Raw genomic sequence first — 18,009 nt, forward strand, 5'->3', positions numbered from 1 at the left:
CCATAACAATATAATTTCACATCAGTAACCAGTTTTTTGTTTTCTCTAAGAAAAGCTTTTAGTTTGAGTTCAGTGAAATATAGTTTGCCTCTGATTGCAAGTCATAATTAAATTTTAATTTGACTCTCTCTAATGTTCACGTACTGAGGATAAATGCATCCACGATGCAAATTATTTGTGACATAGACACGTTTGGCTTTCTGTTTCAATTTTCTGATTCTCATGCATATGGAATCAGGAGAGGCAATGATTTTAAGCTCTTAGATGCAAAATAAAAGTCATTGGTTCAACCTCACCAGTTGTTTCTTGGAGAAACTTAGAAAGGTATGCCTAGAGAGAAATGGCACAGTCAGACTCCATAGAGTTTACAGCCTTAAAGATAATGCTCTGGTGTAGTGCTACTGTATTCTATGGGGTGTTTATTCTGTGATAGCGTTACCTTGCTTGTCTTAGTAAAATGAGGTGAGTGTATTTTTCAATGATGCAACTTAAGGGGAGTTTGAACTGTCAGGTTCTGTGTTACATATGAAGCTGTGGATCATTGACCTCCATCCCACTCAGGGCTCCTTAAGCTATGCTTTCACTTTTATAAAGAGAATTGGATATATATATATATATATATATATATATATAATACTAAAATATCTCTAAAGGTGGTAAAACTTAGGAATTGGACTAAAATTATAATATAAGACAGATTTCACAACTTCTGAATTGTTTTGTTTCACTCAATTTTTTGTTACTTTTGAGCTTATAGCAGGGGGTGTGGGGGGTGGACCGGATGAGAAAGACAGAACTGGATAGGACTGTCTATGATGGTTAATACTGAGTTTCATATCTCCTGGTCATTATTTGTAAATACTATGTACTTAAGATGCAATATCCCAAAGGCCACATAATATTAGAGAGCTTACACTACTGTCAGGTTATGTCTAACACATAAGGTTACAAAAACATCTTTCAAAGCTAATGTTTTCTGTAGTTCTACTGGTTTTTCCAAGGTTCGGCTTTTAGCTTTAATCAGGATGGCTATTGCATGTTTCTCTTTAAGTGCTTGATGAATTATCTGTTTTGTGTTGCTTAATTTTTTAAAAGATAATTCATCGTAAATTGAGTGTTGAAGTAATTCTATGTAAATTTTATTTTTCCTATTAAGTTCACTGAAATCTTCACTTTTTCTGTCCCATAGTGGAGCCCTGTGGGAGCCCCATTGGACTGCCAACCCAGCAGTTCCAGTGGCCAGGTGCTCCATGGAGAAAGACAAGGCTTTTAACACTTATCAAGGGTTAGAGCCTGAGAAAAACACAAAGACATCTCCCCATGTCCTATAGGGCCGAACTGATGTCATCACTGCCATCCATAGCATTACAAATACTACATTTCTAGAAGGCACGTCACATCATGTCTTCTGGAATGTCTTCCCATGAATCTCGAATCCACTTCATGGCTCCTAAGGGCCAGCAAACAATCCCTGAACTAACTACAAGCTTTTCTCTTGTGAAGTGTTTTGTTTTGTTCTTTGTCAGTGGTTTGTTTTTGTTGTTTTGTTGTCTGGTTGTATACTGTTGCTTTGTTTTCCTCTGTCTTGTTTTCGTGCATGTTAGTGTCTCCACAGGTCTGTCTGAATAGGACAGGCTGGATGAACTATCTGGAGGAAAAACAACGGGACCGACAGTTCCGGGGGGACTTAGGGTGGGGGTTAGGGGGGGTAAGGAAGTGGTGTTAACAAACACAGGGACAAGGGAACAACATGGGACCCAAAATGGTAGAGAGGGTGGAGTGGCAGGCCTGGTGGGAAATGATCAAGGGTAAGGTTGCTTAGAGAAGAGGTATACTAGCCCATGGTAGTAGGGCATGGTAGTAGGGCAGGAGGAAAGTCAAGGGAGATGGAGGAAAGAGCTAGGAGTCAAAGGGCATTTGTGGAGGTGTAGAAAAAGACATGTACATGAAAATATATATAGGAGGATGGGGAAATAGATCTATGTGTCTATATTTATAGGTTAAGTATGAAGGTGGCGGAAGGACTTTGGGCCTCTACTCAAACACTCCCTCAATGCTTGAATACTTCCTTTTATTAAATTGGAACTCTATGATGCTCACTCTCCCGACACAATGGCTGGAGCCAAAGTGGGTGAACAAGTAAATGTGGTGAAGAAAGCTGATGGTGCCCGGCTATCAAAAGAGATAGTGCCTGGGGTCTTAAAGGCTTGAAGATAAACAAGCGGCCATCTAGCTCAGAAGCAACAAAGTCCACATAGAAGAAAACACCAGCCTGTGTGATCGAGTGGTCCGGAAGGGATCAGTTACCAGGTATCAAAGAACAAAAAATCCTATCATTGACTGCTCACCTCCATGATAGGATCGCTGAAGACAAATGGGTGCATAAGCAAATGTGGTGAAGAAAGCTGATGGTGCCCGGCTATCAAAAGAGATAGTGTGTGGGGTCTTAAAGGTTTGAAGGTGAACAAGTGGCCATCTAGCTCAGAAGCAAAAAAGCCCACATGGAAGAAGCACACCGGCCAGTGCGATCACGAGTTGCCAAGGGACCAGGTATAAGGCATCATGCAAAAAAAAAAAAAAAGATATGTGTGTGTGTATGTATGTGTAGATATGTGTATGTGTATATGTATATATGCGTGTGTGTGTGTATATCTATCTATCTATCTATCTATATACCATAATGAATGAAGGGGGAAGTGCAGAGTGGAGACCCAAGGCCCAAGTGTCGGCCAATGGAGATCCCCTCATAGAGGGGTTTAGGAGAGGAGATGGGTTAATTAGGGTGCGAGGTAGTACCGATGAAGAACACAGCTTTCCCCCAGATCCTGGATGCTTCCTCCCACCAACTACCATGATTCTACCTTGCAGGGCTGGATAGGGCAGAGACTGTACACTGGTACATATGAGGCCTGGAGGCACAGGGAATCCAGGGTGGATGATACCTTCAGGACCAAGGGTGTGAGGGGCGATGCTGGGAGAGTGGAGGGTGAGTGGGTTGGCAAGGGGGAACTGATTGCAAGGATCCACATGTGACCTCTTCCCTGGGAGAGGTACGGTAGAGAAAGGGGGGAAGGGAGACTCCGGATAGGGCAAAATATGACAAAATAACGATGTGTAAATTACCAAGGGCACATGAGGGAGCGGGGAGAGGGGAGGGAGGGGAAAAAGAGAGGTCCTGATGCAAAGGGCTTAAGTGGAGAGCAAATGCTTTGAGAATGATTGGGGCAGGGAATGTGGGGATGTAATTTATACAATTGATGTATGTATATGTATGGATTGTGATAAGAGTTGTATGAATTCCGAATAAAATGTAAAAAAAGAAAAGAGGAGAAAAAAAAGGAAAATGATTAGGGCAAAGAATGTACAGATGTGCTTTATACAATTGATGTATGTATATGTATGAACTGTGATAAGAGTTGTATGAGCCCCTAATAAATTGTTTAAAAAAAACAAGAAAAAAATGACTCACTCTTCAAGAGATTATGTCAAGTACCTGGGTCCCCACAACAGGAATATAGCATTTATTTAATGCATGTGGTGATGCCGATAAAAGTAGGTCAGGGAAGCTATGTGAGATCAGATTGTAAACACCATGAAGGGAAGATTGGGATGCATTGCACAGGGTCTGAGGACAAACAGGCGCATGACCCAGATTCAAGACTCAGTGCATGGGGAGCAAGATACACGTTTCCTAGCAGCATTTGGCCACCCCCTACCCCATTTTCCCCTGTGTCATGGTTTTTAGCCCTCTTCCTGTCTCTGAGAACTGAGATTTAGATGTTTCTAGCATAACCATCAACTCCAGAGAGCAGAGGGAGGAGAATGAACATGGAATTAGGACATCTTCTCTGGGTCCTTGTTTTCTTCTTGGGAGACCCCGAGTGCATAAACCACAACCTGAGGTGTTGTCTCCCTATCAGAGGAGAACTGAAGGGAAACATTTTAATATTATTTTCTATTTTTATCCTTACACTTTCTTGTGGATTGCATGAAGTTGTATCGAGAAGATTAATATTCATTCAACTTTTCATATACTCTTGTTTCATTTCATTGACTGTAATACTCACAAACTCCTGTTATAATTACCTTTTCTTTCCAAACATTCTGAATTTTCCCCTGGATAAATGTTGCCCTTTTAATCGCAGAAGTTTGATTATTCTAAGGTAATTGTATCTGCCCAGGACTATTGCTCTCTGGTAGTTTTGTGGATTATTTGACTGGAAGTTTTCCCAAGGGGTGAGTTCAGTCCCACACCTGAAGGGACGCTGACAGCCATAGTCTCAGGACTTCCACAAGTCTACCCAACCAATAAGCGTAGTCTTTTTATTTTTATTTTCTTTGTGTGTGTGTGTATGCATGTGTGTATTGTTTCACTTTTTATCCCACTCTACCCAAGATCTTCTAATGCTATCTTTTCCAAAGAAGTGGGTACTGTTAGCAAGGCACTACCTCTTTCTTCTGGTCATAGAGTTCAGGAGACTCATATCCATGATTCATTACAGCATTGGATGAATGGTTTCCATGTGTTTTCAATGATCATCACTCTGGAAAGGGAGAAACAATTAGCTGCACCTCATGTGGCTTAAAGTCCCCAGTCACTCCTCTTAAAACCCAGATGTAGGACATTGTCTTTGTGGGCTGTTACATCAGCGGTTTTTGATGTTCCCGGAACTCTACGGCCTCCTCAGAGTAAAAGAGTTAACACACTGATGGTTTTCTTTAGTTTAGATGACAGTAGATCAGAGAAATATTTAGGACAGATTATGAAACTGATGAAGGTGAAATATTCCCCATGTTATACTTTTAACTTCTCTTCTGAACAGAGCTACACTGTCAGACAGACGGTAACAAGGGCCAGGTTGGCCATGAGTATTCAGAGAGTGACACACTCATCTTTGGCTTTAATCTGCACAGATGACACTCCGAGTAAAGTTGACAGTCCCTGAGATTTGTTTCCTCTTCTCAGGCAGCAGGAAGCACGGGGCAGAACTGGGCACTAGGACACACCTGAGAGTCTACTGAGAAAAGGACCATTTGGGAGATCAGATTTTTCACAGTCTTCACTAAGGAGAGAGAGGTATTTTCTATCCTGGACATAATTCCTCAAAGACAGTAAGGAGGGACTGTATGTGAGGGCCCAGACTCCCCAGGCTGCAGCCTCACACCAGGTTTCAAACCACTCTCCCCTGAGTGTGGACTGAGAGATGCACTGAGTGGAGAGGCACAGTTCAATACTGTCTGGGGTTAAGGTGCCAATGCCTGTGTGTTTGTGTCTTTGTGTGTGTGTTGTGTAATATTATTAGGATCAGGTTTTGTCCCACTCAACATTCTCAAGACCCACACCTCCCCTGCATTGGGTGTCCAGGTTTAAGAGGTTGGAGGAGTCTGACATGGAGGGCAGGGCAGAAATATGCGAAGTGGAAGACATCCATTTTAGACCCACAGGTTACCTCCACAGGGGAAGCTCCCTCATCACCCAACTGGAGACCACAGTGTGATTCCTTTCCATCCCCCTTGCAAAATGGGGTCTGCCACCCTAACTCTCCTCATTGCTCTTCTCCCAGGTCAGGATCACCACAGGGTTTGAGATGAATGGAGGGTGTGTGTGTGAAGAGGGAATCTCTGATCTCTGAATCCTACCTCCAAAGGTGTCTGTGCTCAGGTACAGCTGGTGCAATCTGGGGCAGAGGTGAAGAGACCCGGAGAATCTTTGAGGATCTCCTGTAAGACATCTGGGTTCAGCTTTACTAGCTACTATTTTCACTGGATTAGGCAGACACCTGGAATAAGCTTAGAATGGATAGGAAGGATTGTTCCTAGTGACGCTGACACCAGGTACAACTCATCCTTCCAAGGAAAAGTCACCATCTGCACAGACAACTCCATCGGCACCATGTCTCTGCAGTGGAGCAGCCTGAAGGACTCAGACACGGCCATGTATTACTGTGCAAGACACACAGTGAGAGAAACCACTTCCTGAGAGGGGCAGAAACCCTCAGCCTGATGCAGCTGCAGAGCAGGAGTCTCAGAGGTACCTCTCAGTTCAACAGAAGAGGAAAAGCTGTCTGCTGTCTCCTAGAGACTGAGAACATGGGATCATCTCACAAGCCACTGACATGAGAGGGAGGCATCTCCCCACATGGGGAGCACTGATGCCTTTTATTGGATTGGATTCCCCTGGAGCAGCCCAGTCTGTGACAGCAGTGCTATAGAGCCGATGAGATAAAGTTTTGTTTGAAATTCTCAGAGTTCAGCATTTGCTGCCCTTGAAGAACGAGCAGGTGCATTGTCTTATAGGAAAGAAAGACCTCAGCTCATATTTCCTGGCCTTTTTCTCACCAACCATTCCCAGTATTATTAGAAATTCTTCCTGATAAGTAGCCTCAACCACCTCATGTGTTCATCTGTTTGCCTTATAACTTGATTCAAATTAATTTGGAGAGAGCTTTATAAAACTCTCCTGGTGGAGCACTGGCGCTGTGACATTAACAAACTGCTCATGGATCCCAGACCTTATATCAGTCAATTACACTCATAGGGAAATACTTGGTATAGTTTCCGGGTTAAAAATGACCTCCCCAGAAGGAGACTCGAGTCTGCTGAGTCAGGATGTACTTGGTTCAGAAATGTTTGCCTCCTTCCTTCCCCTCTTTCTCCTGAAGATGCTGGTCCTACCATGGGGTCAGTGTCAGGGAGAGAGCATTTTGAGTTGATTAGATTCAGGCAACACCCAGAGAGAGACCATGGTGTACAGGGATCTCTACTTTTGGTCAGTGCAGTGCTGACCTTGACCCTGCAAGAAACATTTCTACCTGCCCCTGACCTCTGTGAGCACTGAGGACTCATCTATTTCCGTGCAGGTGGACACAGACAGGGCAGTCAGTGTGGCCCTTACAGGACAGCTCTGGGGATGGACTGCATGGGGCTTTCTGACCAGCAAGGAGCACTCCAGACAAACAACAAGACCAGGATGCAGGAGTAGGTACATTGCTGAGCACAGGTGGGGCTTTCTGCTGTGTCTTGAGTTGGTTTTGTTCCCACCGTTCTCAAAGAGATTCAGGGGAAACTCTATTTACAATTGCAGGCGTGTACTAGTGTCTCCTAAATTGTAACAAGACTCTCTCACTGACAACAAGTTGATTTTCTACCTAAAGTGACCTTATAGGACAGGCTTGAACTACCTCTGTAAAAAGTATTTGCATAGAAGTGGCTGGTCTTCCAATCCCGGGGTACATATGGTAGCCAACTAACAAGGAGGGGTCAGGAAGAAAGGGAAAAAAAAAAGATGTGTGGTGGGGGAATAGGGCACAGACCCACCCAAGGGGAGTCTATTTTTATTTCTCCACAGGGAAAGAGGGATGAGACTCAAATCCAGTGTTCTTGGATGTGAATTCACCCTGATGGCATGGAGTGGGGAGCCAGGAGAGGGCCCTGAGGGCTCTGTCCCAATACCAGCTACATGGAAAACTGCATCTCCTACCCAGAAGAATTCACTTTAGAGCACGGCACTAAGGCTGCAGCTAGGGGAGAGGGACATGTCTGATCAGAGTACACGGGAGCAAATGAATGGGGAGGAAGAGAGAGTGGAGGACAACCTGGCACACCCAGCCTGGAGGATGATATCCCTGATCCAAACAGCCAATGCACAGAGTGAACCATATGGCCAGCCCTACTTTGAAACACTATGTCCCTCATGGCTCCATGGACCTACAGGGGACAACACTGGAGACTCAGTGTCAGGATTGACTTTTACTGACCCCATGACACCGAGGCTAAACACTTAAGGCATGTGGCAGAGTAATAGGGAGAGCAGATCAGGGAGCTCCCAAGGAGGTGCAAAGGATAGATTTGAGGCCAGAGCATGGCACCCCATTTGACTCAATTGAAGGAAATGCCTACATGTCAAAAATCAGATCTTGATCTATTTACAGGTTTTTCTTTCTTTTTTCTTTTTGTTTTAATTAATTTACTCTTTTTTGAGTCATTGGTTTTCTTTTTTGTTGCCATCATTCTGTTATCTTTTGTCACTTTGTCTTGCTATGCCATGTTTTTTTTGGGGTGCATATTATTATCTCTGCAGATCTATCTACGTAAGATAGGCAGGATGAACAGTCTGGAGGAGAAAACAACGGGACCTATGGTTCCAGGAGAACATGGGAGAGAGGGAAGCTGGGGCAAGAAGGTGATGTTGAACAACCCAGGGACAAGGGAGCAACAAGTGATTCAAAATTGGTGACGTGGGGGTGTGAGAGGCCTGGTAAGGGGAATGTAACCAAGAGAAATTACTGAAACCAGAATGAAGACTGAGAATGATAGTGGGACAAGAGGAAAGGAAAAGGAAATAGAGGAAAGAACTAGGAGACAAAGGGTATTTATAGAGGTCTAAATACAGGCATGTACATATGTAAATATTTTATATATGATGGGGAAATAGCTCTATGTGCATATATTTATATGTTTAGTATTAAGGTAGCAGATGGACATTGGGCCTCCACTCAAGCACTTACTCAATGCAAGAACACTTTGTTCTATTAAATTGGCATTCCAGGATGCACACCTTCCCAACACGATCACTGAAGACAAATGTGTGCAAAAGCAAATGTTCTGAAGAAAACTGATGGTACCCAGCTATCAGAAGATATATTATTTGAGGTCTTAAAAGCTTGAAGATAAACAAGCAGCCATCTAGTGCAGAAGCATCAAAGCCCACATGGAAGCCTGTGTGACCAGGAGGTGTTGAAGGGACGAGTTATCAGACAGCAAAGAACAAAAAATCATATCAGTGGGTGCCCACGTTCCCTATATGATCACTGAAGATTACTGTGTGCATAAACAAATGTGGTGAAGAAAGCAGATTGTGCCTGGCTATCAAAAGATACAGCATCTGAGATCTTAAAGGCTTGAAGTTAAACAAGAGGCCGTCTATCTGAGAAGCAGCAATGCCCACATGGAAGAAGCACACCAGTCTGTGTGACCACAAGGTGTTCATGGGATCAGGTATCGGGCATCAGAATACCCCAAACAAAAAATCATATCAATGGGAACAAAGGGTGTTTGATTGGAGACCCAAAGCATGTCTTTAGACATTGGACATCCCCTCACAGAGGGGTCACAAGGAAAGAATGAGCCAATCAGTGTACAATAAAGCACCAACAGAACACATACCATTCGTATAGTTCTTTAAAGCTTGCTTCACCCTACTATCATGACCCCAGTTCTACTTTTCAAATTTGGCTAGACCAGAGCATGTACACTGGTACAGATACGATCCCTCAACATAACATATGGAATCCAGGAGAGATAAACCCCTCATAACAATAATGGGAGTAATGATACCATGAAGGTAGGGGAAAGATGGGGCCACAAGGGGGAGAAAGGGGAACCGATTGCAAAGATCATCTTATAACATTCCCCCAGGGGAATGAACAACAGGAAGTGGGTGAAGGAAAATAGCAGATTGTGTAAGATATGAAAACAATAATAATTTAAAATTCATCAAGTGGTCATGAGGGAAGAAAGGTGGTGGAGGGAGGGAAAAAAAGAGGAGCTGATACCAAGGGCTCAAGTAGAACGAAAATATTTTGAAAATGATGATGGCAATGTATATACAATTGTACAAGTTATAATTGATGTGTGGATTGTAATAGGAGCTGTAAGAGCCCCAATAAAATAATTTAGTTTTAAAATGTCAAAGGCTTTTCATGTAAAAAAACTACAACTGTGACATGAAACAGGTATAGTTCGATGTGCTAATATATTCATTAAAAAAACACCCCACTTAAGAAGCAGGACAAACATACATTTCCACTTTCAATACCGTATTAAAAATTCTATAGTATTTTCTAGATGGACCAATCATAAAAGGAATACTTTTTAAAAGGAAGAAAAGAGGCTTCCAAAGAGAAGAAATAGTAATTCCTCGAATCATCATAAATTAATGATACTTTACGTAACAGATTCCAAATATACCATAAATGCTACAGCTATTAAATATTTTTAAAGTTGTAGGCTACATTTCAACACACAAAAATAGTTTTTGGCATTGAACACTCTAACCATTAATTGCTAATCTCCAACTGCCAAACCATTAACCCTTACACATTAACATGCTGAACTTCCTTACTAACAACTTCCTAAAGCACTGACCCCCCTAAGTACATGAAAAAGCCCCTTACCACCAGAACTTCTACTAACACCCTGAGCATATCCTGATACCCACAATAGTCTTAACATGCTTAACCAATCCGACCACCATACTCTCTTAACCTATAATGCATTTATCCCAGTTTTTAAATCAGGTAACAGGGTAAACTTTATTTTATAACCTTAAACCTAACTTAATGACCCTAAATCTCAAATTGAGAAACCCAACTCCGAAAATAAGAATCTTAAAACCTTAGCTCTACATCCTTATACCTTAACACATAAGCCTCTAATCAACTCCAAATACAATATGTTAGGCATTAAACCTTCAAAACATAAAGCCCTTTAATATGTCCACGAACATCTGACTCACGACACTTAATTCCTATTTCTATTCCTCGGCAATTGTTCTTGAACCTGGAACACTGATTAATCCCAGGATATAGGTTCTAGTCTTAAATACAGACTCTGAGTCTAATACACTTACAAGCCTAAACAGAACCCCAAATCTAATCCATCAAAAACTCATCTTGCTAATTATGTGTGTGGAGCTATTTTCTCTCTCATATTTTACGCAAGCAATAAGAACTTGAGTAGGTTGGCAGGCAAACCTAAGAATCACAAAAATATTTTCAGTTAATTTTAAGTCATTTGAATCTGGTTCAAGGAACTTAGAAAAATAAAGAAGTTATATAGAGTTTAAATATGACAAACAACGTCATGGTCAAGGGCTATCACGGGCCCCTTGTTGATTTCTGATCTTTGCGTCTTGGTCTCAAGGAGTCTTTTCTAACATATGTAGGGATGTTACCCAATAAGCAAGATGCTGAGGGTGCAATAGCACTTATTCACTAATTTGTAGATCACCATTTAACCTGGTTTATCCCCGGAGGATAGGGTGAAACCCACATTAAATAAAACAAATTAATTACTGGTTATTCTGTCATCGACCCCCTTGTTCCTCTCATTCCCAGGGGACATGCATGTCACCAGAGATGGAGGAGGTAGCAAATTAAGGAGCTTACATTGGAATCCATGACTCCACTTTTCAAAATTGATCTTGGCCTTTCTCTCAGCCCTAGGTAAAAAGACTCAGAGGAAGAATTTGCACACCCCCTTTAATAGTGAGAGCTGGCAACTCTAAAATATTTGGGTCCATGTCTCTTTGAGAGTCTTGTCAGCTAACATCTTAAGCTCACAAGACATACTGCAAGTAGGAACTCTATCTTCACCCCCAAGCTGGAAAGGCATCAATTCCAGGGGCACCCTGTATGTCCAGTGCCAGGAACCCCCACTCACAGCACACTGGGCTCTTCACTTCTGAAGACCTAAGTCCTCGAAGAGTTACTCCTGATAACAACAGCGGCCTAAGCTCTCTCTGATGCTGGCCTGGACATTACTACCTTTGAGTTCAACCCCAGGGACTTACAGAGGCAAACGCATTGTTCCTCCCTGAGCCTGTCTTACAGGTCTACTGGCTGAGGATACCTGTCATAATATAGATCCCCCTGCTCAGGTTCCAGGGTCTCTTACCTTTAGGACACACAAAACATTCAAGCACGGATGAACCACTGGCTTTCCACACAGCACAGCCTGATCTGAGATCGATCCACCCCAATTTCAGCACCTTGAATTATCTGCCTCACTGGGTCCTGAGAGTGAGCTGGGAAATAAAGCAGTTAAATCACAATCCCCTGTAATTACTTCAGCATGATTAGTAAATCAACATAATGTAGCCATCCTTGGTTTAGTCCAGCTGAAGGCAGATTAGACCCTAGGTAGATTCCTCTAAGTTGCTGTAGGGAGGCATTCTTAGCTAATGCTTGGGAGCTCCAGGAACATCTTTGCTCACACATACACATGCACACGCGTGCACACACACACAGATGCACACAGGCAAATATTCATTTAAATGGTAGCAAGTAAGAGTTTAACCTAAAGAGAATGGGGAACCCGAAGAAAAATAAGAGACAATGGGATGATATTTAACATCAAATGAGGGTACACTTACAGCCCACAGCCTGCCATTGTGTTCTCTGTATTTGCTCCATTAGAAAATGTAATACTTGATGACACTTTTTGTGTTAATCTCAATTATCAGACCAGGTTTGTTCATTAGTAAATTACTTCTTTGGCTAACTTCACTTTTCATTGATCAACCATGATCATCCTTTACGTTTTAAATATGTTTTCTCTCCAGGTTTTAACTGCTTAAAACTTCACGATTTTAATTTATGCGTACTCAGAGGGCACTATAACATTGTGGCAGAGCATAACGACCAATGAAAACCAATTGACTATATGGGTCTTAAAGGCTTGAAGATAAACAAGTGGCAATCTTGCTCAGAAGCAACAAAGCCCACATGGAAGAAGTACACTAGCTTGTGTGATCACGAGTTGTCGAAGGGATGAGGTAGCAGGCATCAAAGAACAAAATATCCTGTCATTGTGAATGAGGGGGAGTTCGGAGTGGGGACCCAAAGCCCATCTGTAGGCAACTTATGATACCCTAATGGAAGGGTCAAGGGGAGGCGACAAGCCAGTCAGGGTGCAGTGTTGCAACAATGAAACATATAACTTTCCTCTAGTTCCAAATTCTTCTTCCCCCCAACCCCCCTGCGCCCAATGCACACTATCATAATCCCAATTCTACTTTACAAATCTGGCAAGAACAGAGGATGTACACTGGTAGAGATAGGAACTGGAAACACAGGGAATCCAGGGCGGATGATCCCTTCAGGACCAGTGGTGTGAGTGGTGATACTGGGAGAGGGGAGGGAGTGGGGGTGGAAAGGGGGAACCGGTTCCAGGGGTCCACATATAACCTCCTCCCTAGGGGATAGACAACAGAAAAGTGGGTGAACGGAGACTTGGACAGTATAAGATATGACAAAATAATAATGGGTTCATGAGGGAGGCGGGAAGGGAGGGGAAAAATGAGGAGCTGATGCCAGGGGCTGAAGTGGAGAATATATGTTTTGAGAATGATGAGGACAAAGAATGTAAAAATATGCTTTGCACAATTGATGTATATGTGGATTGTGATTAAAAGTTGTATGAGTCCCAATAAAATGATTAAAAAAACAAATATAAAGGTATTGGTTTAATTATATCTTTTTAATGTATTACTCATTTGAGGATATTTTAATGCAATGGATTCACAACGGATGGTAAGTGATTTTGCATTCATAGTTAATGGCAAAAAAAAAAAACCCGATTGACAGTGTCTAGGAGTTATCTGATACTTTTTGCTGGGAAAAAAATGAGTATGTTTATTTATAAGGTATAAAATAAGTAAGTAACGTGTAAATATTGTGGAGTTTTCTATATAAAAATGTAACGAATTGCACATTTTCAGTAAAGCATACATTTTCATCTGTACAGTTTCCATGTTAGAACAAGACTTTCCAAATTAGAGATAAGTTATTTTAGTTGTATCAATATTATTGGCCTGTTCAAGAAAGTTTTGCGTCAATGCATACCAGTGCCCAGTTTGAAAATTTTGAAGAAGATTGATTTCTGGATATTTTCTCAAGCTTACATTTATTGGAATTAGGAAAATCTGTGGGTAACTTTTTATCCTCACATTCTTTGGCTACAAAATATGAGTATATTTTTGCACATACAATAAGTACAATATTACAATGAATAAAATAATATTCAACTGAGGAAAGCCCTTTGAGCATCCCTGTCAACAAGTTTAACCATGTTAAACCACCACAATGACTCTCTTCAATGATACATTATCAAGTTTATGAAATTGAATGTCTCATTTATGAAAACATCTTTGCATATGTTCAATTTTAGACACTGTACCCGATCTCTTCACATGGCAGCAAATAATGATAGGTCTATCGTCCTACACTCTTGAGGTAGTTAATTTATTGTGTCTACCTGGCCGATAAACACATGTGGGATTAATTAAAGGGCAGAGAGATAAATGGCTTGGTGAGCCTCACCTTTCTTGTTTCTTGCTCTTTGATCATTAGACCAGTGTGCGGCTGCCTTGCTTGTTCTGTGCCTTAATTTGTAATCTACACTACCTGTGGGACATCTATCCCATCGACTGTGTCACTGTAATTTGAGGTATCTTCAAGACCTGCTCTGCCACACTATTGGAATATACAGCTCTTGAGCTGTTGGACCCTGTCATCTGGCTGTTGGTGACCTACCTGCCTTGCTGTTTGCTGCCTGTGGCCGGACAGCCTGAATTACTCTATAGGCCCTCAGGATTAGAAGTACTGCCACTGTCTCACAGCTGTCTCATGGGAGTGAGTTGCACTGAGCCATTTGTACTGCTTTATAGATTATTTATTTCTTATGTTATCTCTCTCTCTCTCTCTCTCTCTCTCTCTCTCTCTCTCTCTCTCTATATATATATATATATATATATATATATATATATATATATATATATATATATATATATATATATATATATATATATATATATATATATAATTATTAGCATTATGGTTTTGTTTCTCTGGAGAACCCTGTATAACATAATTGTTAATGCAAGTGTGTTCATAGTCAAAAAATAAATGCTCACCTCAGCCCCATGATGCAAAGACCAAGGTTTATTAAGTGCATACACTTCATTGGGGGAAATGTTTGTAAAAGAGAAAGTGCAGAGAAGCCCATGGAGGCTGGAAGATCACTCAGCTAAGATGCAAATCTTACCCTGAGAGAAGGAAACAAATGAGAGGTAGGAAAAACTTTCTTAAATGTCAGTGTAACCCAGCAGATGCCCAGTAAGTTGATCAGGTTACCTCAATACAAAATCACCCATTAGAGAATCACCTTCTTTCTCATGGACAAATGTTTGTGCTTTGTTCTTCTTGCACTTGGCTTGGGCTAGCCCTTAGAACTCTGTCTTATGTACAAACCTTGTGGTAGAATTCAGAAGCAATGTTTCTACCTTGTCTCATTATGCTCATTGTGTTGGAATGGAATGACCTTCTTAGATTTGATTGTGCTGTTATATGTTTCTATATGAAAACATGTTCATATTTTCTAGTAAGATACATTGATTATAGGATGTTTTTTATTTATGATGAGATTGAAAGAAATGTGATATTCAATCTCATTAGTGATATTCTCATAGGTGATAATTTCACATTTCAACCTCATTAGTGATATTCTCATAGGTGATAATTTCACATTTGGTTTCCAAACAATATCCTTCTCTTGTTTGCTTAGGACTTTCATTATATTTCCTGAAGACCGTGTCACTCTTCTCTCTTTAGTTCTTTTCAAAGATAAATTTTCAGTTTGTTTTTGGAGTTAGTTATCTCAGCACATTAGATCCCCATTTGACATTTTCCTCAAATATTTTTCAGGGACAGTAATTGTATATATACTTACCATGTTACTATTATTTCTTGCTACTCTCCACAGAGTCAAAGATGTTGACTACTGCTGTACATTCTTCTCTCGCATATGGATCCATATCCTGTGTCCTTATCAGGATATTTTTTAGAGATTGCCAGTCCAATCTAATTTTTCTCATCTCATCTACTGATAGCAGAGTGAGTTGTTTAATCACATCAACTACTGTGAGGAAGGCAGATGAAGCTGCTTATTTGCTTAAAGACTTACAGTCTACAAAACCATAAGGATTTCTACTCTGTCTTGCAGGGACACTATGAACTAGAATTAACATAACAATAGGGGGTAATTGAGTTTGTTGATTTGATTCTTATTTTATTTAGTTTTATTTTCCTCCCCTATATGTAAACACAACTCTGATGGAATCTAGGGGAGGCTTGAGTAAGCCTTGGTGGTCTCTGGAATTCTCCCCTTCAGGCTCTGTACTCACTTTCAGTAACAACTGGTGTGTCCAATGTGTGTCAGTTTCCAGGGGAGGGCTTTCAGTGGGTTGCACAATTTTATCTGATGGTGGCACAAAGACCTATGCTCCATGAAGAGCTGATTTGCCATCTCCAGAAGCAGGATGAACTGAAAGTACGGGGTAGTCCCTGTGAGTCCAGGCACAAACCTCCCTGCAGGGAGAGGACTGTGCTGTTGAAGGGGGCACTCAGGATCCAGTGAGCACAGGAACCAGCGTCTGATGTCAGTGCTGGTTGACTGTCAGGGTGGGTTACCTGTTGTGGTTTTTTTTTTTTTTTTTTTAACTTTTCATTAGGGGCTCATACAATTCTTATCACAATCCATACATATACATACATCAATTGCATAAAGCACATCCGTACATTCTTTGCCCTAATCATTTTCAAAGCATTTGCACCCCACTTAAGACCTTTGCATCAGGTACTCTTTTTCTTTTTCCCCTCCCTCCCCGCTCACTCCTCCTTCATGAGCCCTTAATAAATTATAGATTGTTATTTTGTCATATCTTGCCCTATCCGGTGTCTCCCTTCCCCGCCTTCTCTGCCGTCCATCTCCCAGGAAGGAGGTCACATGATGATCCTTGTAATCAGTTCCCCCTTTCCAAACCTCTCACCCTCTACTCTCCCAGTATCGCCCCTCACACCCCTGGTCCTGAAGACATCATCCACCCCGGACTCCCCGTGCCTCCAGCTCCCACATGCACCAGTGCACAACCTCTGCCCCATCTAGTCCCTCAAGGTAGAATTCGGGTTATTGTAATTGGGGGGGAGGAAGCATCCAGGATCTGGGGGAAAGCTGTATTCTTCATCGGTACTACATCGCACCATGAGTGAACCATCTCCTCTCCTAAACCCCTCTGTGAGGGGATCTCTAGTGGCCGACAAATGGGCTTTGGGTCCCCACTCTGTACTTCCCCCTTCATTCACTATGGTAAGATTTGTTTTGTTGATGATATCTTGTTCCTGATCAATTTGGCACCTCATGATAACACAGCCTGGTGTGCTTCTTCCATGTGGACTTTATTGCTTCTGAGCTAGATGGCCGCTTGTTCACCTTCAAGCCTTTAAGACCGCAGACACCATCTCTTTCAATAGCCGGGCACCATCAGCTTTCTTCACCACATTTGCTTATGCACCCGTTTCTCTTCGGCGATCATATCATGGAGGTGTGCAGCCAATGATATGATTTTTTGTTCTTTGATGCCTGACAACTGATCCCTCTGGGACCACGTGATCACACAGGTTGGTGTGTTCTTCCATGTGGGCTTTGTTGCTTGTGAGCTAGATGGCCGCTTGTTTATCTTCAAGCCTTTAAGACCCCACACACTATCTCTTTTGATAGCCGAGCACCATCAGCTTTCTTCACCACATTTACTTGTTCGCCCGCTTTGGTTTCAGCAGTTGTGTCAGGAGGGTGAGCATCATAGAGTGCCAATTTAATATAAGAAACTATTCATGCATTGAGGGAGTGCTTGAGTAGAGGCCCAAGGTCCTTCCGCCACCTTAATACTAAACCTATAAATATAGACACATAGATCTATTTCCCCATCCTCATATATATATTTGCATGTACATGTCTTTGTCTAGACCTCTATAAATGTCCTTTGACTCCTAGCTCTTTCCTCCTTCTCCCTTGACTTTCCTCCTGCCCTACTACCATGCTCCGTCCCCACCTGGGTTACAGCTATGCCTCTTCTTTACGTAACCTTGCCCTTGATCATTCCCTACCAGGCCTGCCACTCCCCCCTCACTACCATTTTGGGTTCCTGTTGTGATTTTGAGATTCTTTTCCATCTCTTACTTTTCCCGGGGGATCTCTCTCTATGAATTATTCTGTGTTCACCCCTACTATGTATAGATTCAAAAGTTGCATTGAATAACAAATAAATAGCTTCACTTGCAGGAAAACTAGTCCATTAACAGAATGGAAACTGTTTTTCTGGCATCACAGATTGAGTATTCTGATGAACCGTTGAGAAACCCCAGTAGAATTTTCTATCAGACTCGAGTCAGA

Source organism: Tenrec ecaudatus, chromosome 12 (genome assembly GCF_050624435.1).
Source record: "Tenrec ecaudatus isolate mTenEca1 chromosome 12, mTenEca1.hap1, whole genome shotgun sequence".
Classification (NCBI taxonomy): Eukaryota; Metazoa; Chordata; class Mammalia; order Afrosoricida; family Tenrecidae; genus Tenrec; species Tenrec ecaudatus.